The 20,746-nt window shown below is 41.6% G+C and overlaps 1 protein-coding gene across 4 annotated transcripts in view; it reads left to right on the top strand.

Annotated features, from left to right (window-relative positions):
• The window catches only part of LOC147256061 (myelin transcription factor 1-like), a 114,495-nt gene that overhangs the window by 57,139 nt on the left and 36,610 nt on the right, over positions 1-20,746 (top strand). The window contains exon 1 of one of the 4 annotated variants that reach the window (XM_086213966.1): positions 17,191-17,470. The exons of the other annotated variants lie outside the window; for them this stretch is intronic. The gene's annotated coding sequence lies outside the window, so the exon portion shown is untranslated. Of the gene's footprint in view, positions 1-17,190; positions 17,471-20,746 lie in introns of those variants that run through there. 4 annotated transcript variants of the gene reach the window in all.

Genomic DNA, 20,746 nt, shown 5'->3' with positions numbered 1-20,746 from the left:
AATTTCCCTTCTCTCTTCCCTGGCCCATTTTAACACGATGCCCTGTTTGTTGTTTAAATGGAAGGGAGAGAAAATTGGCCACTTTTGCCGTTCAGAAACTCCTGCAGCTGTCGGTAATCGCTGCTTGTGTGTATGTGTGTGCGCTGGGTAATGTGCAGTTACCACAGTAGGGGTGCGTTGGGTGGGGTGGGGGCGTGGAGAGAGGGGTCATGGCGTGTGGTGGAGAAAGCGCTATTAGGAGAAAATGATAGGCCTGTCCCTGAAACTCCATTACACACCAAACCCTTAAAAGACTGGACCGGCTTTATTACAGTGCTACATGAATCATGCTGCACTCACACAAGCAACTGGCCTCTCCCTCTCCCTGGATCCCACTCTCTCTCCCTCAGCACAGCCTTCTGTTTAAACTGGAGGATGGCCAGGAAAGAGGGATGGAGTGAGGGAGGGATGGAGTGAGGGAGGGAGGGAGTGAGGGAGGGAGGGAGCAAAGTAAAGAGGAGTAGAAGAAGCTTCAGCGTTGCCTAGGGCCAAGCCTGTTTGCCTCGGGTCTGACAAACAAGAGAAGAAGAGAGGGGAGCAGAGTAGAGTAGATGAGAGTTGAAGTTGTTGAAGAGAGAGAAGAGGAAATAAGAGGAGAGGGAGTAAAGTACACTTCCATCGGTGTGTGGGGTGGGGGTCGAAAGGAGATGAAAGGATGTAAGAGGAGGAAGTTTAAGAGAGGAGTGTGGAATTAAGGGATTCAAAGGCAAGGAAAGAGGAGGAGAGGAATGGAGTAAAAAAAAGAGAAACATGTTGTAGATGACAGTTGAAGAGAGTAAAGGACAGAGGCGAGATATGATTCAAGGGGCGAGGAAAGAGGAAGAGAAGATGAGAGAAGAGTGGAGATGAAGACTCAGAGGGAGAATGTGGAGTTGGGAAGAGGAGATGATGGTTAAGAGGACGAGAGTTGAAAATGAGAAAGCGAGAGAGAGGGAGAGAGAAAAGGAGATAGAGAGAGGGACTTGTCTATGCATGCAATACTCAGGAAATAAATGATGGTGTGTGTGTGTGTGTGTGTTGTGCATGTTTATGTTCATGTGCATGTGTGTGTGTGTGTGCATGCATGTTTATGAGTATGTGTGTGTGTGTTACACATGTTACCTTTGCTACGGTCTTTGTTCATCTGTGTGTCTTGTTGCTAATGAACCTTTGAGAAACGTGCCTCTGTAAAGTATATATGTGCAAGGTGAGCATGTGTTTTTATGAGTGCTTGTGTATGTGTGTGAAGCGAACATTTGTTTTTTTTTGTTCTATGTGTGTGCGCGCGTGTGTGCGCGTGTGTGCGCGCGCATATGTTTTTGTGTGTGTGTGTGTGTGTGTGTGTGTGTGTGTGTGTGTGTGTGTGTGTCTCAGCATGCTGCCAGAGGGCCGGGGCAGCGAGCCAGACCCAGGGCACAGCATGACACTGCATCCCGATCTGTGTTGTGACTGCCTCAATTACCCATCAGCCTGACAGAAACAGTGTGTGTGAGTGTGTGTGTGTGTGTGTGTGTGTGTGTGTGTGTGTGTGTGTATGTGTGTGTGTGTGGTTGTAAACAGGGGCGGATGATTCCTTATTTTGGTCTTTTATCTCTTGCAACCCGATGTTTCCCCAATCTCCACTCATTTTTGAGTGTGCACTTGTGTTCTCATCTGCCATTTCACAGACACTTTAATCCAAAACGCCACATCCATGTGCGCTCCAAAGCAAACCTCCTCACTTCACTTTCACTCTGCTTTTCAGATTCCCTGTCAGACAGAGATGATCCTTTGTGATTCACTGTTTACAATGTTTATTATTCTCCTTTCAGCAGTAACAGAACCTTTTTTTGGACCAAGCAGACGACGAACTAGTTTGCATCGTGACAGAATGGGTTTATGGGTTTCCTACTTACAAAGTGAGGCAGAAACATTGCCATGATGCTTATGGATCATTTCAGTTGCAGCCTAACTGCCCCAACTTGCCAGAGGCAACTGTATTGGTGTCACTTAATTTGTCTACTGTGTTAAATTTGTTGTTGTCAACCTGGTTTGAATCACTCACGCTGATGAACACCCATGTTAAATTCAGGTGATGTAGGAAAGCTGGAGAAGTTGTTCTTGAAGCTGTTGAGAACATTGAAATATTGCTTCGCCTGGCTTGTTACCAGGATTAATCAGAGGTGTAATTAAATATCTTTATTGATGTGGAGACAAATCAAATCTTCACTGAAAAGAGAAACAGTTTTATGGATTCACAATGACAGAAAGTCTCAAGCATCCAAAGAAGTCGTGGGAAACAATTAAGTCATCATCTGGAAGCTGTAATGCAATGAATCTCTCGCCCAGCATTGATGGTGTACAAAACTAAAATTTTAAATTCTGTTGAAAATCATTTTACTACCACTGTTTTGGGGTTTTTTTTGTTCATTTGTTTGTTTTTGTCTATGATTGGTCCTCTGGCATTGCTCAGGCCTTCAGGCTCACCCCCTTGACCACCGCAGAGGTTAATAGTTAAAGCTCTAAAAGGAGAGCAAGCTGGTCCTGATAATTTCTAGCCTGTGTTTTTAAAACTGGCATCCGACTTCACAGCCAAGCTGCAATGTTAAATTTTTAATCTGACTGTAATGACAACTGTGAAACTGTTCTTCCACTGTTGAAAGGAGGTGACCCAGCTGTTGTCAACAATTACAGACCAATCTGGAAGCTTTCTCTCATGACGGAGGCTTTAGAATATCATGAATTTGACAGAGTACACAAACAGGTCGGTTAAAGCTACAGCTTGTTCTTAATGCTCAAAACAGAAAACCCTTTTTTTGAAAAATGTATCAGAGATGTTCAACAAATTGAGCTGGTTATCACGCTTTAGAAATGAAGGATTTTTAATCAAGGAGCAATTGCCTTCTGTTTCTGAGAAGCTGAAGATTTTACATGGTTTTTATCTTAGAAAATAAATTTTGTTTTTATTTTAGTATGAAGAGGAAATTTGTGGAAACATTTTTTTCTTGGTGATGGTGATGTGTTGTATGAGAATACCAAAGCTCTCTATCTGATCATGCGAGAGAGTGGGGATCATGCGGTTTGAAAGTTATTACAAGTTGCAGATCACTTTTGCATCATTACATTTAAAAGTGAGCTGGTCTGCTTGAAGTTCCTGGTATGTTTTTATTTACAAAGCCATCCTTGGTATAATACTTATCTGGTTATCTTCCTTTGTAAAATATATCCGTAGACTACAATCTCCATACATAGAAATAATTATAAATAAAATAATACCTTTCAAATTTGTACTTTTCACATTTATTGGAACTCATCATTGTTAAGTTACTTTGAAGCAAAAGATTTTGCATCGAAAACATGAAAAATATATATATCAGATGAAGATACTATCAGAGGCAGCACAGTGGTGCAGTGGTCAGCACTGTGGCCTCACAGCAAGAAAGTTGTGGGTTCGAATCCTGGCTCAGGCACGGGATCTTTCTGTGTGGAGTCTCCATGTTCTCCCTGTACCTGTGTGGGTTCTCTCTGGTACTCCAGCTTCCTCCCACAGTCCAAAGACATCAAGAGGGGACGAGGCTGATCGATACTCTAAATTGACCGTAGGTGTGACTGTGAGTGTGAATGGTTGTCTGTCTCTATGTGTTGGTCCTGTGATGGACTGGCGGCCTGTCTCTCGCCCGTTGACGATAGGCTCCAGCCCCCCGCGACCCTTAATAGGAACAAGTGGAAGACAATGGATGGATGGATACTAGCAGAGAGCACCACACCCGAAACCCTCATCAACATATAACTTTCATTGGCTCTATATAAAACATTCACAAGCACTGGAATACACAAGAATAATGTAGTGTACTTTTAATTTAGGTACACTCAATATCAAACACTCTGCTATTACTTAAGAAAGAAGTACTTTAAAGGAAGACTTTTACTGGAGTACTATTCCATCTGTGTTTTTTTCCTGTAGGTAAAGGAACTGTGTGCATCTTCCATTACTTGGATTCATTCATATAACTAACTTTTATAGTTAATCTCACTCACTCTACATGGACAGCAGTTAACATTAATACCATATTACACATTATACAATCATAAAATGTTATTCAATACATGAATTAATAAAACAAAGATAACCATTAAAGGAACGCACTCATTTTTATTCAGTCACTTGAAAGAATATGCTTCAGTACCTCGCTACTAGCATTTATTGCAGCTAAGCTCACCGGCAGTTGGCTGTCTGGTGGAGATCTGAGTGCCATAATGCTCCAGAGAAGGGTCCCTATCTGCTTGTACGGCCCTAAAAACAAATATGGATATTTCCCAAAATGTTCCTTTGACCAAAAATTGACATGTCTGTCATGTTTCTGAATATATCTTGTTAATTTGGTTACATTATCTTCAACTTGCCAAGTTGCATTTACGACATGAAGGGCCATTCATGAGAAATTTCCCAGATGGAAACTCATTATTCCAATTAGTGCGACATCAAATGAATGCAGCATTAAATCAATCCGGAAAAAACCCTCATACTGTTACCTCGTGTTGAAATAGACTATATTATTATACTCTGATCTTTGCACAGCTGTGCGTGCACACACACACACACACACACACACACAAACAAATATAAATATGATGTGTAAATAGTTTTAGGTTTAGTTGGTTGGGAAAACCAATCAATTTCCTTGTATCTGTTCTTTTGCAGATTACTTGTTTATGCTTTGTACAAAGATGTATTATGACGTTGTTACTAATGAATTAATTTGATCCATTTATTTAATCAGAGTCAAATCAGAGTCCTGGAGGTCACCCAGCTCTATGCCCCGCTGATGATGTCATGAAAATTGTTTGGTATTATTTTGGTCTGAGAAGAATAAAGAACGTGTTTGTTACGCTATTGCCTTTCAAATTAGAAAAACTTCATTCAGTTGGCATAACAAATACTCAGGTCACACAATGACACCCAAAGCAGATACCATTGAGAGTGCTTCTGGTACAGAGGAGAGCAACAGACAGAAGTAGTGTCTTACAGCTGAAATACAGTGAAATACATTTCTTACCTGCTCCACGAGCTCTGTTTGTTCTCTCCTCTCCGCATTTACAAATGCCTGAAGGAACATATTAACACATGAGGATGAATTAAAAAAGAATAGAACAGAGATGAATGGTTTTGAATAAACCTTGATGAATGGAAGCGCATTTTTACCTGTGGAAGAATAAGTCATAGCGCCAGCTCTGGCAACCAAAAGTTTTGACCAGAGGGTCGACCAGATTCATCTCAGATTTTGTCTGAGACACCTTAAGAATGAGATGATGAATTTTTGTGAAAACAACGCTACACTGTCACTGTGGTGGCCGTTGATTTTTTACAGTTTGCGATTGAACACGGAGCCGTTGTGACTCAACGCCACATAGACAGAAAGTCTCCTGAACCGAAGACTTCTACTCGCTGAGTTTAAGAAGTGCCTCCTAGTGGTTACAGGAAGTCAGCCTGATGTAACAAACGTCATTTGATTTACATTAAAATGATGCTGTTGTCTTCGTGTGATGTACAACGACACGTTTTTCGACTGAATGTGTGTTTTAGCACCACCTAGTGGACACAGGAAGTGATCTTTTCAGCAAAATCCAAATATTTGCAATTTTCACCACCTTGTTGTTTCATGGTACACATCGTCGCCTTCTTAAAATAATCGCCTTCATCATTTTTTGGAGTTATCAGAAAACACAAAAAACTGGAGACAAAACAACATAAGGAGTTGGTTTAGGCAAAAAAAAAAAAAGTTTTCCAAAAAATGACTTTGGCAATTCTTTTCAGAAGGTGACGACATCTCGTTGTGCGTGGGGGTTTCAGAGCCCACTCATCTCTGCCTGATCCTGAAACATGCCAGGGACTAACATGATAATAAATTTGTAAGAGATCAACATGTGTATTTTTTTAACAATTGGTATGACTTAGTTCACCTTGGCGATGGTCTACACTCTGCAAGGGCCCTCTAGTTTTCATACTGCAGCATGTGAGAATGAAATTACTTACACTACAATATTTGTTCGCGCACAGGTTTGAGCCAACATTGGATCAGTGTTGCTATGTCATATGAGGTGAGTTGTCAAGGTTTCTCCTCACTGGCTTGAAGTGGGCATGGCTCAAATGCAAGGAAAATAAAAAAAAGCACACTTGAGAGCGTCAATCAGAGTTGAATTGAATATGTTCTGAGGGGTTGTTTGCTTTTGTTGCCACACATCAAAGCACTCTTTCATAAACTGATCATTAAAATGAACAAAGATGATTTTTTTTTGTAAAGGAAAAAAAACAAAGAATTCAAACCAAGTTCAGTTCTCGATTTAAATATGGCGAAAAATAAACTTACAACTAACCATCAATAAGTGTTTTTTTTGGTTTGTTTTTGAAATACACTGATTCGTTTCTTTTTGTAAGCTTGATCTTCGTCATCATTTTTGTTCACCGGTAAGTCTAGGAACTCACCAATGCAGGACACGAGGCCAGAAAAATGTGCCTTGTAAGTTACTACTGTTTTGAATATGCCTTACCTGGTGCATGGCACATTCTTGTGTTTCTCCATCAATAGTTTCTTTGTGTCACAACAGTTACATTTGCACAAAAATACAGTTACTTCGTGTGTGAGTGAGTAAAACGAGCACATCAGGAGACTAGAAAAATGATAAATGATGACAGTATCTTGAGTTGGGTTAGTTGGTTACTATGGCTACCATACATTCTGTATATGCATCAGCCCTTGACACACATACTCTATACTCCTTCAGAGACAGACCTTCTTCAGTTCCCTCTTCCCTATCATAACATCACTCACACCCGGTGCACTCTGAGCCCCCATCCTACCACCACCCCCACCACCTCCAACATAATGACATTTGCATACAGATGTCTCACTTGTTTTGATAATATATGCGCCGTGTGTAAATGTGTGTGCGTTGCAATCAGCTGATATCTGAGAGCAGGTAAGGACTTGCAAGTAAAGCTTGTGCAAACTTGTGAAAAAAAAAGAAGCTCATTATGGTCATTATCACCACCATTATCACAAGAGGAGCGACTTCCTCAGCCTAGAAACATCACAAACACAAGCAGTAATGTGAACACTCTGAAAAATGAGAGGTCGGGGGATGAAGAAGGAGTGATGAGTGAATTGAGAGAGAGAGAGAAAAAAAAACTCCCTCTAGTTTGCTGGAACAAGTGTGCCTGGCACACACAAGTAAAAAGGGGATTGAGTTGGACTCGACAGGGCCCCATTCCAAATCTGTTGCCCTGCCCCCACCCTCCCTCCTTTACTTCTTCTTCTTCTTCTTCTTGTAGTGTTTTCTTCTCTAGCCTCATGAAACAAGCCACCTACACTTTAGGACATCTGCTAAGCTGATTTTCTGGAGCTTAGCAGCACCACAGTGGTATCAAAGAGATTAGGTGAAACAACATCCAACTCTGGCTTTGTGCTGCGTTTCAATAATGCAGCGCTCTGCAACTGTGTGTTTGCCTCCAGTGCGCTCTTGCCTGTGCACAAGCTTGCTGTGTATGTGCGTGGGTGTGTGTATTATGCTCTGTGTTACAGTGCCATAAAGTCATAGAGCTGGTGTAATACATTTGGATCTGGAGTGTGAGCGCTTCTTTGCGTACAAGGATTGAGAAAGCGTAACCAGAGAGCTGCTTCAGAGGAGCTCTCACTCTTTGTTTTCCAGCCAAACCCATTATCACTGGAGAGAAATCATTTCCAGAAAATAAACTGTGTTTGGCGCTGCAGGAAATCCACAAGATTTTAGTTTGTGTGTATATATATATATATATGTATATGTATATATATATATATATTTATATATGTCGTGTCAGGCTTAACAATCAACTCTTAATGTGTGTTTGTTTGTGTTTGTTTTCTCACCTAACATATATGCTTTTTTCCACGTTGCTATAACATTTTGTATTGAAAGGGTGCTTTATGAAGCAAAGAGACTATATCTTACAGTATTATGCATGCATGATGGCTAACGCTTAGTAACTATCCACACACATAATTAAGTAGTGAAATGTAATAATGCCATTTATCCCTCTGGGTTTAGGGTTTGAATAATTGCTGCAGAGTCAGCCTACTATGCATTAGATTTGCAAGTGTGTGTGAGTGTATGTGTGTGACCACAACTGCATGCTTGCTTTTTTCTCTCCCCCTTGTGTGTGTGTGTGTGTGTGTGTGTGTGTGTGTGTGTGAGAGAGAGAGAGAGAGGGGGGGGGGGAGAGAGGGAGAGAGGGAGAGAGAGAAAGAGAGAGATCAAGAGAGGGAATTCTCATTTGGGTTTTTTCTTTTTTCCAACAGCTTTCACTTTTTTGTGCTTGCTAACTAGAGAAAAAAGAGAAGAGAAGAGAGGAGGGAGTTTGAAGGAAGAAAAGAGAGCAAGCCAAAGAGCATCGGGTGCTGTGTCAGTCTGATATTTTCCATAGTGACAGCTGGGCCCAGAAGCTCAGACCCTTTTCTTCTGGCACACAAAGCCCATTAAGTATGCCACTCGTTCAATGGCCCCCGCAGCCTCCAAATTGCTCCAAGCTCCTCCCTAAAGTGTGGCAGCCTTTGTCATTGTAATCAGCCCTTGTTTGTGAAGTGCTGCCTGTATTTACCACTGCTAAGGGTGCATATTTGCCCAGCCTGCTGCTGCTGGGTGAGCGCAGGAGGTGGAGAGTGAAAACAGAGGGCCCAAAGATGGGATAAGAAAAGAGGTGGAGAGGAAAGAAAAGAGGAGATGTGAGGACAGAGAGAGGATGAAAGGATGGAAATGGGGGCATTAGAAAGATGAGAGGGTCAAGGTGCACAAGAGAAATTAAGAAATCAGCAGAGAAGGAATTTGACTCTTTGACTTTGCTGGGTGACATGGGGTCAGGTTGTCAACCTCAGTGAAGGAGGAGGGGTGCAGAGGGAGAGAGCGAGCACAGGGACGCTAGTCTGGACTGTGATGTGACTGGAGCTTGTTTACAACTCCCTCTGATGCTTTGCTGTTCAAGGTGTTGCCATGCAGATTAAGAGATCCACCACTCTGACTGTAAGTTTGTGTGAGTGGCAAGAATCACAGAAATTTGCATAACTGACAGGCCAAGTGACGCAGTGGTACAGCGGACAGACACCGAATCAGACGACACAAAGGATCAGAGCGACGTGATGCCTTTTGGCAGAGCTGACCTCATTCCACGTGTCACCCTACTCCCCGCAACCCAGTCTCTCCAAGCTATGGATGGGTGGGGTAAGCAGGAGTGCATTGGGAGGAAGGGGGGGGGGGGGTCTCTAGAGATGACAGTCATCCATAGTGGCATCCAGACTAAACTTTGTCTGTCTCTTGGCCTTTTCTTTTCGCTTTGAGTGTGTGTGTGTGTGTGTGTGTGTGTGTGTGTGTGTGTGTGTGTGTGTGTGTGAGTGTGCGCGTGCACATGTCTGTTAAAAATTCATAACTCCCACAAAAGAGAGAGGAAGTGTAATAAGTGAGTAATGAAGAGCCAGAGGCAGTTTGCATCTTTATCATGTTAAAAGGCAGCCATGCAAAGCAGCGCATATTTTTATAGCAAAGATGATTCCACAAGCAAACATGGTATCTTGGATGGATGGATGTTTAAAATGAAATACCAAGATAGATTTTCAAAAATCCCCTCAGTATGCAGCAGTGGGTGAAGTGCGTAGCTGTGTCTAATGGGAGTTGACAGATATGGGTATGATCATGCTGCATGCATGTTAGAGAGAAAGAGAGCGCAAGGTTGGGGGGTGTGAAAATGTGTGTGTGTGTGTGTGTGTGTGTGTGTGTGTGTGTGTGTGTGTGTGTGTGTGTGTGTGTGTGGGACCCAATGTGTTATGAACCTGATTGTTATGAGAGTGGGAGCAGGACTGATATCAAATGTCCATCTGTGCTTGAGCCCAGGATGTGTCAGTTTGTGTTGGTGCATGTGTGTGTGTTTGTGTGTGTTTGTGTGTGTGCATTTGTGTTTGTGTGTGTGTTTGTTAGTGTGTGTTTGTGTGTCCAACGCCAAGCAAAGTCTCTTTCTTCCTCACACACATCCTGAGATCAAAGTCCCCCATGTGTTTCCAAAATTATACACAACTTCCACTTTCTTTGTTACTTCAAACACCAATCTGCACATTTATTAAAAGGAAGGGAGAAAAAACTTTTCCCTTCCAGCGGAGCGGTGACCCTTTTGTCTCTGCACCAGCTCAGTCGAAAGTTGTTTCCGTTGGAGTTGCTGGATAATGATAATGAAAGCGTAGGAGTGAACATTTAAGAGGACTTTTTGAATAATGATGATGATGAAGACGGAGTGAAATTTCCATTAATTAGCTCGCGCAGGTCATTTTCTCAAAAAGGTCTTGTTTTCTGCTCTATCGTGTGCATATGTGCATGTGTGTGTGTGTTTGTTTAAACTTTATTGTCACCACCGTCTCCAGGACAGCTGGAGGCTATGTCAGAGTTCAGCTGCTTGTTCTACAGAAAGGGGTGGGGAGGGAGGGGGTTATGTGTGTATTTGTGCGCATTCATTTTTGTGCATTTGCATATGCCTGAGAATGTGTGTGCGTGTGTGTGTGTGTGTGTGTGTGTGTGTGTGTGTGTGTGTGTGTGTGTGTGTGTGTGTGTGTGTTTGGCCCTATCTGTGTAGTGGAACAGAAGGGTGGGGGTGAATAGTAGAGTTAATAGGCTAATGAGAGCACCGTGCTCAGGAAGAATACAAGAGGCTGTCTGGCATCCTTAGATAAAAAAAAAAAAAGAAAAACTTGCCATGGCATTAGTGGAGACCCAGCAGTCCTTCTTAACAGCGTTCTTTGTCCACACACACCAAAAGCCAATTTAAAAAGCAGTGAATACACTATGTTTCTCTCTCACTATGATTTTTAGCCCTGGTAGTTGGGATGGGAATGGATATTTAGCTTGATCAGCTTATTAAGAGCACATTCAGAGGTGCAGTTTACGATGAAGCAAGTAAATGTCTAGAAATGGTAAGATGGTGTACGTTAAAAGTTGCCTGACTTGATTTAGTTCTACGAGATATAGGTTACACACAAATACAGATTCAGTTTAGTTCCGGTGGTGTCACCGTTGCTTTGTTTAAAAAATAAAGCCAGTTTACTTATGTTTGATTTAGTTATAGTTTTTGCTGGTTCAGAAAATCTACTAATTGACAGTAAGAGAAAAAGAAATGTACTCAGTTGAGTTTTGAAGCTTTATTTTCAAAAATGTTTTTAGCTTCATCAGCAAGATTAATCTAGTTTATAGATACACATCAAGGAAATGTATGTGTGTTAGTATCAATGATTTAGGCACAAAACAGGTCGAGTTCATATCAGATTAATTTAGTTATTAGTGATAATTCAGGCTTGAAATTCTGTTTATGTGAATTTGTTTGTAGCATCTTTCACTTTCGTTCAGTGGTATACTATTGTTCAAACATATCAACAAAGGAATCAAGTCAAATTTATTCAGATATTATTAATAGAATAGGCAAGTTTAATGTAATTTAGTTGAGTTTCACGCAATTAGTAGTGATTATTATAAAAAAAATCAAAGGAGAAGAGTTTAGTTTAGTGCATTATTGTGCAGTTTAGTTTAGTTACACACATTCGTAAAGATTATGATAAGGGATAAAGGAGGAAAAGTTTAGCTGAGTTGAGTCGCACACAATTGGTAAATGATTTAAGAAGAAGAGTTAAGTTACACACATTAATCATGATTATAGTCAAGGATCTAAGAAGAATTTAGTTAAGTGTAGTTTTGTGCAGTTTAATTGAGTTACACACAATTTGTAATGATTACTAGCTTGAACTAAACTAAATTTGATTTACTTCAACTGCACTCTCCTATACTATATTCAGTATTCTAAAGTATTGAGAAAAAATTTAAGGAGGACAAAATTATTCAGCTTCCATTATAATAATACCAGACTGGTGAAGGTGAGTTTAGTTCAGTTTTGTTGCACATAATTATCAATTATGATAAAAGATAAAAAATGAAAGAGTTTAGTTTCATTTAATTTAGTATAATCAAAAAAGTTAAGTTCATTCATACAGTTATTCAACATTAACCAATAAAAAAGTACCAAAGAATGTCAATTAAGTTAGGTTTAGTCTAATTGCACAAAATTATTCTATTATTCAGTATTGCAAAGGATCGAGAAAGACAATTTGAGTTTTGTAGAACAAAATTATTCAGCTTTCATAATGATACCGGACCAAAGAAGGTGAGTTCTGTTTAGTTGAGTTGAGTTGAGTTGAGTTGAGTTGAGTTGAGTTGAGTTGAGTTTAGTTTAGTTTAGTTTAGTTCAGTTTAGTTCAGTTTAATTTATTTTAGTTTAGTTCCATTTAGTTGAGTTCAGTTTAGTTTGGTTTAGTTTAGTTTAGTTCAGTTTAGTTTAGTTCAGTTTAATTTATTTTAGTTTAGTTCAGTTTAGTTGAGTTCAGTTTAGTTTGGTTTAGTTTAGTTTAGTTCAGTTAAGTTTAGCTCAGATATAATGACTAGTTGTTTTATTTTAATTGGAAATAATAGTTTATACAGGTCAGAAAATTAATTTGGTTTTGTTTGCAGTTTTTCCCAATGAAATTTAGGAGCAAAATATTAGTCAGACTTACTGTATAATGAGATAAAGTCATTTCAGTTTGGTTTACTGTGTGATGATATGGTTTGTTTGGTCTGACAGTTGGATCGAGTGGGCTGAGATTCTCTGAGAAGCCACACAAACACACACACACACACACACACACAGACACACACACACACACACACACACACACACCACAAAACACCTGCTCGACTAGAGGGTCAGAGTTTGGTGATGTGTAACTCTTCTAAACTAGTCAGTAACAACAGTCATATGATCAAATGTGAATGATTGAAGACAGAAGAAAAGCAGTGGGGCTGAGTGTGTGCCGAGAGTGCCCCCCCCCCCCCCCCCACACACACACACACATCACTTCTTGGAGAGTTGGGGATGGGGGTAATGGGAGCAAGCAATGGGAGAGCTCATTATCTGGCAGACCATCTGCTATTGGGAGGGAGGTACTGTCTGTCTGTCCCAGACTCCGACATTGTGAAAAGGCCTCGAGTTAGAGTGAAAATCTTCCTCTCCAACTTATCTAAATTAGCTGTACATCTGGTGTGTTTGCTCACATGGGACTGAGGTGGGGGTTACATTGTGGACACCGCACATTTGGAAAGTTGTAAAAGAAATGGTGGGTAGTTATCAATACTGATAAATTAAACATATACAACTCGTAAAGTACGGGTTTGGAACTTCATTAGAGAATATTGGCGTTTCTTTGCACCTTTCTGTTTGATTCATTACAGTGGTTTTGCTGTGGTTTCTCCCAGTCGAAGGTCCTCAGGTATGTGGTAAAACTCTGAAATAAAAATTAGAATCTCAGTTTTAGTTCCTTTGGTTTAAATGAGATTGTTGGGGGGAGCTTAGTGTGAGTGTGAGAAGTTGTCGGGTGCAGCAGATGCTCTTTGTTGCTGTTCAGGCTATTGTTGTTTGAAAGCTGAGACTTGAGGGAGGGGGAGTTTGGGATTGGGTCCCCTCACCCTCCCGGGAACAGGAGGACACCGCGCCCTGCTATTGGCTCTCCTAGGCTGTCAATCTCTTTCTTGTCCCGCCTAGCAGCCCTCCCCTACTCAGCTGGTGAAGTTGAGCTAAAGTTTGAGGAACTTTGTCCCGGCAGAAGTAAACTTGGGAGCAGCGCGCTGTGGTCGCTGCGGGACTGAGGAGAGACCGAGAGGATGACCGCGAAGATGAAGCTGTGCCGCACTTTCCTGGGTTCGTATCACTGACTTGTTGTAACTTTACTTTTCAAAGAGGACCTTTCTGTCTCGGCATCTCCCTCTCCTTTAAACTGACTCTACGGAACGACTTGCGCGTACAACTCGATCGTTACTGGCTTATTGTCATAATTAGACTTGTTTAAATTTTAGTGTATAAATCTGTTTCTGTTCAAAAAGCCCGTGGGGGATTACAGGGGGTTTATAGGAGTCCTGTCTAATCAGGCCAGTTTTAAAACTTATGTGCCTACAACCGACAACTCATCCTACAAAAAAGAAAAAGAAAAAAAAGATAAACTTCTCAGCAGCCTAAAACTGAACCTTAACTTCGACCCCTGTGGTAAAACTGGCCAGACAAAGGACAGTTGAATCCCCAGGGGCCCGTGTGGCCCCGGTACCATAGGGACAATGCCAAGCTGCGGGATTATTAAAACTTTTTTGTTGTGTTAGTCTGTCGGCTTGTTCCATCTGTCGAGGGACTATAGGGGCCTCCCCCGGTCCCAACCTCAGCGCCCAGTCAGCTGCTGCCCCATGTAATATTTATACAGGGCACAATATAGCCACCCTACACTGGCAGGCTGGAGGGATGTGAGCTGTAAAGTGCGGAAGGCCCCTGAGCCATCTGACTCCTGAAGAACAGAAGGGAAAGTTTTCCAGTTGATGTCCCGCCGCTGCTGCTTGTGCTGCCTCTGGGAGTTTACATTGATTTAGTTGAGTCCCGACAGTTAATCTAAACAACACGATTATTACAGCTCTTGATCGAGGGATATTTAGACACGTAGTTGAAACCATGAACCATTAAACATTTTCATAAAGTCATCAAAGAATTAAAGATTGATTTGAGAAAACTGTGATATTAATTTCAGATTCCAGATTAGATCAATTAAGTGTCATGATAAAATTAAACTCACAGACACACACACACACACACACACACACACACACACACACACTAAACTGAACTTTAAATAACTTTTAATCAAATTTTTGATTCGATTTTTTGGTGGGGGGCAGATATCCAATGTGCCGATATTTTTACAACAGCTTCGGTCAATCGCTGATATATTCTGATGGTGATATTACCTGGATATGTAAAAAAAAAAACCACTATGATATTCATACTTTGTGGATGCTAAAAAAAAAAAAAACATTGCTTTTTTTTTCTTTTTTTTTTACAAAGAATACAAATACGTTTTATCTTTTTTCCCCAGAACATTAGGAAAAGCCCATGAATCTTATACTTGCCACATTGTTTCTGCAATAAAAACAACAGATGGTGAATGATAAACGCAGGAAAGACGATGTCAGTTTATTTAAAAAAAAAAAAGTTATCTCCACACTTTGATGGATGTGTCGCTATTGTCTTGCATTTTGAGCAACTTAAGTTTATCCTTCAGTTATGTATAAAAGTATATGGAGCTTAATTAGATGAGGATCACATAAAACCAGTCCATCGGACGAGGTTGTTTAGTTTTGAATAGTTTGGTAATAGAGTTCGGTTTAAACTCTGAGCTGAGTTGGTCTGAGCTGTTTGTTGCGGCTCAACTCCACCGCGCAGTGTTTAATAAAGTTAGAGCACCTGAGATAAGGGAGTCAGAGGTAAACTTAGCCTGATGCTAAACCTAATGAGGCAGATTCTTGGCGAGAGCAGCAGACAAAAGCCTTTGTTAACTCAACAATGCGCTTATGTAAGATATTGTCATGTCATGAGCGGCGGCTTTGAGCTGTCCATGGTCCTGATCTCTCTCTCTCTCTCTCTCTCTCTCTCTCTCTCTCTCTCTCTCTGTCTCTCTCTCACACACACACGCACGGACACACGCACATAGTCTCTGCGCTCTGGAGCTGTCCACTGTCCTGAATTCATTCCACATTCAAGTAATATCAGTTGATATGAAGTGTGTTTGTGTGTGTGTGTGTGTGTGTGTGTGTGTGTGTTTGTGTGTGAGTGTAGTACTTTGCTTCTTCTATGAGACGTGTCGGTGAGGGGGTCTCTCTCCCCTCATCCCCACCTGACCCACAGGCCCAACTTTTCACACGGTCCCCCCCTCAGCTGGATCAAGGCCCAATACTTTTTTCATTTACCCCCCCCCCCTTCTCTACACACCTCTTTTGTTTATTCGATTGTCGAGCCTGTTGTTGTGTGAGTCCTCTCTCCTACGCACTCTCAGTCTGAAATCATACTGATGTGGCGTGCACGGCCGGTGATTGATTTCAGCTCCAATGCATAACAATGGGATTGCACAAAAAGAGCCTGCTGCAAAGAGATAAGAATTTAATAGAATTTCTGAAAGCTGAAGGTTGGGCTTTTTGAATATTCCCTGCGTACGCGGCGTGGAGACAGCAGATAAAGGATGGCATTTGTGGCGACTATTCTCAAATGGCTTGTAATGAATGGTTGTCATTTCCACTAATGGTTTCAAAACAGCAAAGCAGAAAGCACGGTGTGAGCAACATTTGGGAGTGACTCCAAGTTGCACTATTAAGACTGGCTGCTGTTTGGTGCTGGGAGCGCAGCGCTGACAGCTGGCATTATTCTCTCAATGAGCTTTCTAAAGTATCTGCGGATCTGGAAGTGACAGTGATCACTCTGCGTAAAACTCCCGCTGACGCCACACCGTTACTTTTGTGAGGCATTATTTTTCCCCCTTCTTCTGATAATACAAATTCATCTCACCTCCGCATCAATATTTTCATAGCATGCAACTATCAGTCAGTCAGTCAGTCAGTGCACTAACTGTGAATACCACATCAATCCTAGAAGGAAAAAAAAAGTCCCCTGAATGAATTATAGGACGGTACCACTTTCCAGGATGCGTGGGGGGTTGTGGTGGTGGTGGTGGGTGGGGGGGGTGGGGGTACAGTAGATATAACCTCCATGATGCATTTGCGGAACATCAAGAACTTGTCAGCGGGAGAAATGTGTAAAATATGAGCTGATATATATATATATATATATATATATATATATATATATATATATATTTATATAGTGTGTGCTTGTGTGCTTGTGTGCGCGCGCGCGCGTGTGTTTTATTAATATTTAGAAATAGTCCGCTTTATTGGCTTGGGTGATGTTAAAAAGTCAGAGAGAGAGAGAGAGGGACGGAGAGAGAGAGAGAGTGTGTGTCTCTGTGTGTGTGTGTGTGTGTGTCTGTGTGTGTGTGTGTGTGTGTACGCGCCCGCTTGCGTGTATGCGTGTGTGTGCATACGGGCCCGTCGAGTTAGTGTGTAGTAAAGGGGGACCTCAAGCCCTGCCCATCTGATGCTGGAGGTTTTACTACAGCTTCCGTGATGTCATGGCAAAGGGCGGAGGGAGGAGATGGGGGGGGGATGGATGGGGGGTACAATGGCTCATGAGGGAAAGGTAAGTCAATATTACGTTTTTTTTCTCGCTGACAAAGGCAAATGAAGCCATGTTTTTGCTTACAAACAAGTAACATCTTCACGCCTCGATCGGGAGCCGAAGCGCCGGTGCGCTGTGAGGGAGAGGCCGCCCGCAACCCTTGGCTCGCTCCTATTATTCAACACATCTGGACATTTGAGACGGGATAGAGGATTTTTGAAACCTTAACTCGGGATATCTTTTGAAATCTTTTTTTTTCTTCTCCAAGCCAACTACTTGGTAGCACCCTGCAACTCTGAGTGAGGACGCAGCGTCAAAAGGAAATATTATTGAATCCAGGTAATGAAATATAAACGGCGACGATATATTGATGCATGTAGTATTTTTATTACTCTTACTCGCTATTTACCAGACCTTAATGTGATGTTTTCCCCACGTACGCGGATAGTATTTCAAAACTCTGCAGCGTGAGAAATTTGATCTTATTTGAATAATATTCGTCAAATAAAAGCTGAATTAAAACTTACTCTCAGCTGCGGTCTTTCAACACTCCCCCCTGACTCTTATTCCTCTTATCCCACGCATTCCCCCGCTTGATTATGCCTCGTCTTCACGTGAACATTGCTATCTGGTAATGAATGGGGATAATCAACCAACTATGGCGCTTTCAGATACGCGTGTTTACGCACTTCTCTGCTGGTGCTAGAGAGTTCACCAGCGCTGGGAGGGGGGAAAAAAAAACAAAAAAAAAAACAACAACACTCGCTCTATATTCGATCCTCTGAATTCTCTCTTAAACCAACTACCTGAAGTGCACCCTCCTCTCCGTCCTCTACTTTCACCTTTCGGACTCATGTTTGCTTTAGGAGACTCAAACCGATTATATTTTGTTTATGTTTCTGGAGAGCAAAAGCCTAATATCTCGCTACGGACTTGTGTTACTACATATTGTGGGCGTGTGCGTGGATGCACGGACAGATGGATGGATGGATGGAAGGAAGGATGGAGTTTTTCAGAGGGACGGAGAGAGGGAGGGGTTTGGCCATTTGATCTCCTGCAGCAAAAAAACAGAGATGCTCTCTTCAAATGTCAGCCGCCGTTAGTGGTGCGCAAAAAAAGTCCTCCGAAACGCCTTTAGAAATCAACACCGGTCTCCGGCTGCACATTTCCCTGTTTTTTCTTCTTCTTTTGACGCGATCACCTTGTCGGAGTCTGCTCGAGACTGCGCGCGGTGCATAATGTGTTTTCCTTCTCTATCCTCCCTCCTTCTCTGCCCGCTTTGCTTAGATGGCCACGTAATGTGCTGTGCTGTGCTGTGCTGCGTGTGTGTGTGTGTGTGTGTGTGTGTGTGTGTGTGTGTGTGCGCGCGCGCGCGCGCCTCACGGTCTGTCAAAGCACCTGCGTCCTAAGATGGAGGAAAGAGATGAAGGATGATGATACAATTGCTTTCTGTAGTAGCACCCATGAGCATTCTCTTGTTAGAAACTTGTTTAGCTGGGATGAGCTGGGGATGGAAACTTACTTTCATGGATGTGAAAAGCACCCACAAACTTTGTGGCTGTGAAATGTCTATATATATATATATATATATATATATATATATATATATATATATATATATATATATATATATATATATATATATATATATATATATATATATATATATTTAGTTAATATAATGACAAATATTTTTAAGATCTCTGCCAGGCAAATGTTTTAAAGTTGGTGCATCTTTGGAAAAAGTGATAAAAGTACCTATTGTTTTTGCTCCGCTTACTTTTCCTGTGAAATGTAGCCTAGTTTCAGGGGATTACAGAATTAGGTTATTGCTGCCTTATGCTCTCATTGGAGAGTGTAGAGCTGCATGTAGCGCAGGACAGGCCTCCAATATGAAGTTGCTTCTTTGTTTTTGGAGTTACTGTGATAGGAAACCTCTCTATTTATGAAGGCTTGAATGGCCCGTGGTGAGGACAGCAGGTGCCGGAGGAGAGAGCTTAATAAACATGTTGGAGGAGCAGCTGGGGCCAAATTGCACCCTCGTCATTCAAAGCCTATCAGAAATCTAAGCAACACAAGCAAAGGTCAGGGTCGGCCTCTCTTCAATGGAGAGAAGGCAGATCACATGAAAAGCCTGGAAATAATGAATTTTGTGCTCAGTATTAAAAGGAGAATAAATCCAAATGGATTGAAAGGCAAACGTGTATAATTGCTGAGAGAAGACTCCTCTGACTCTTCAGGTGCACTGAGCAACACAGTTGGCGTTATGTTGTATAAGCAGCAGTGACACATTTGTGTTGTTTCTCAGATGCTGAGGTCAGGGTGGCCCTCAGGGGAGCTCCTCCAAAAGCTGGTTACCATGACGATGCTTCCACATACACACCCCTGCCTCTAAACTCACCATCCTATAACTGCTAAAACCACACATTTGTCCCGATGCCTTTTTAAAAAAAAATTTTTTAGCATCAGTAATTTGACTGTGTAATGTTTAATTTTTTTTTCAACCATCTCCAATTCAGTTTCTACACCTGCCAGATAATCTGGTTACTCCGATCTAAAATAGTTTTTGTGACAAAAAAAAAAAAAAGAAACTGTCCCTCTTCAACTTTTGATTTGTGTTTCTCCAGCCTAGCAGGCTGTCATCACACTAACTTGTTACTAAATCCTTCTTTACAGGAGCGGGAGTGTCCAGCTGGCCCCGGCCCCTGTATGTACACTAATACTGTTATTGTCAGCTCTTCCTGGTATTTAATCTTATATGGATTTAGGTCTCCATTGTCCCAGTAATGGTAGCCTATTGCTCCCGCCTAAATTTTTATCAATGTGAAGTCAAAAGGTTTTCTTTCATTGTGATGTTTTTAAAGGGAAAAAAAAAGCATTAAAATCAACATGGAATCTTTGCAGTAAAGTATATTTTTAATCCATTCATTTTGCATTCATGCGTCTCCCCCTGGCCCCCTCCTCGCCTCTGATTAACCAAAACTCCCTGCTGAACAGCTAATTGTCTCGTACTCCTCCAATTTTCACTGTGAAATAATGAGGCGCAAGTCTTTTAGGTGGGAACCAGCCGCATCTGATCAAAGAGTAAGAGACTATATATCCTGAAACAGATGAGGCTCAAATTAGTTTTTGGTTTTTCCATCTGTGAAGTATCCAGATGTTTTAGGTTTTCCCAGATACGAATAGAGAGGGGGTCAATTTAGCCATCTTTGTTTGGGTGTGTGTGTGGGTGAGATTTGATCAACCCCAGCAATCAGATATGAAAATGCTCTGTTGTATTTTCTCTCTCTAGCAGGAAGATGAGTGAACAAAGTGAGCAGGGACTCTGACACACGGCCCGAGGCAAAGTGTCCTAATAGAGCGCTGTTATATGTTTGGCATTTAGGAAGAGCTCTTAGCTCCTTGCAGGACAGATGCTCACTTCAGTTCACTTCAAAAGAAGGATAGAAAATACATTAAAAAAGGAAATAAGAGAGTGTTTGTGTGTGTGTGTGTGTGTGTGTGTGTATGTGTGTGTGTGTGTGTGTGTGTGTGTGTGTGTGTGTGTGTGTGTGTGTGTGTGTGGATAGCTGAGACAGAGATAGAGATGCAGACGAACAGTATTGCTGTTGTAAT

The sequence above is a fragment of the Aulostomus chinensis genome, chromosome 9 (assembly GCF_037954235.1).
Source record: "Aulostomus chinensis isolate RoL2024-O1b breed Wild chromosome 9, RoL_Achi_v1.0, whole genome shotgun sequence".
Classification (NCBI taxonomy): Eukaryota; Metazoa; Chordata; class Actinopteri; order Syngnathiformes; family Aulostomidae; genus Aulostomus; species Aulostomus chinensis.
The sequence above is the reverse complement of the archived record's forward strand: the minus strand, read 5'-3'. Positions and strand labels throughout refer to the sequence as shown.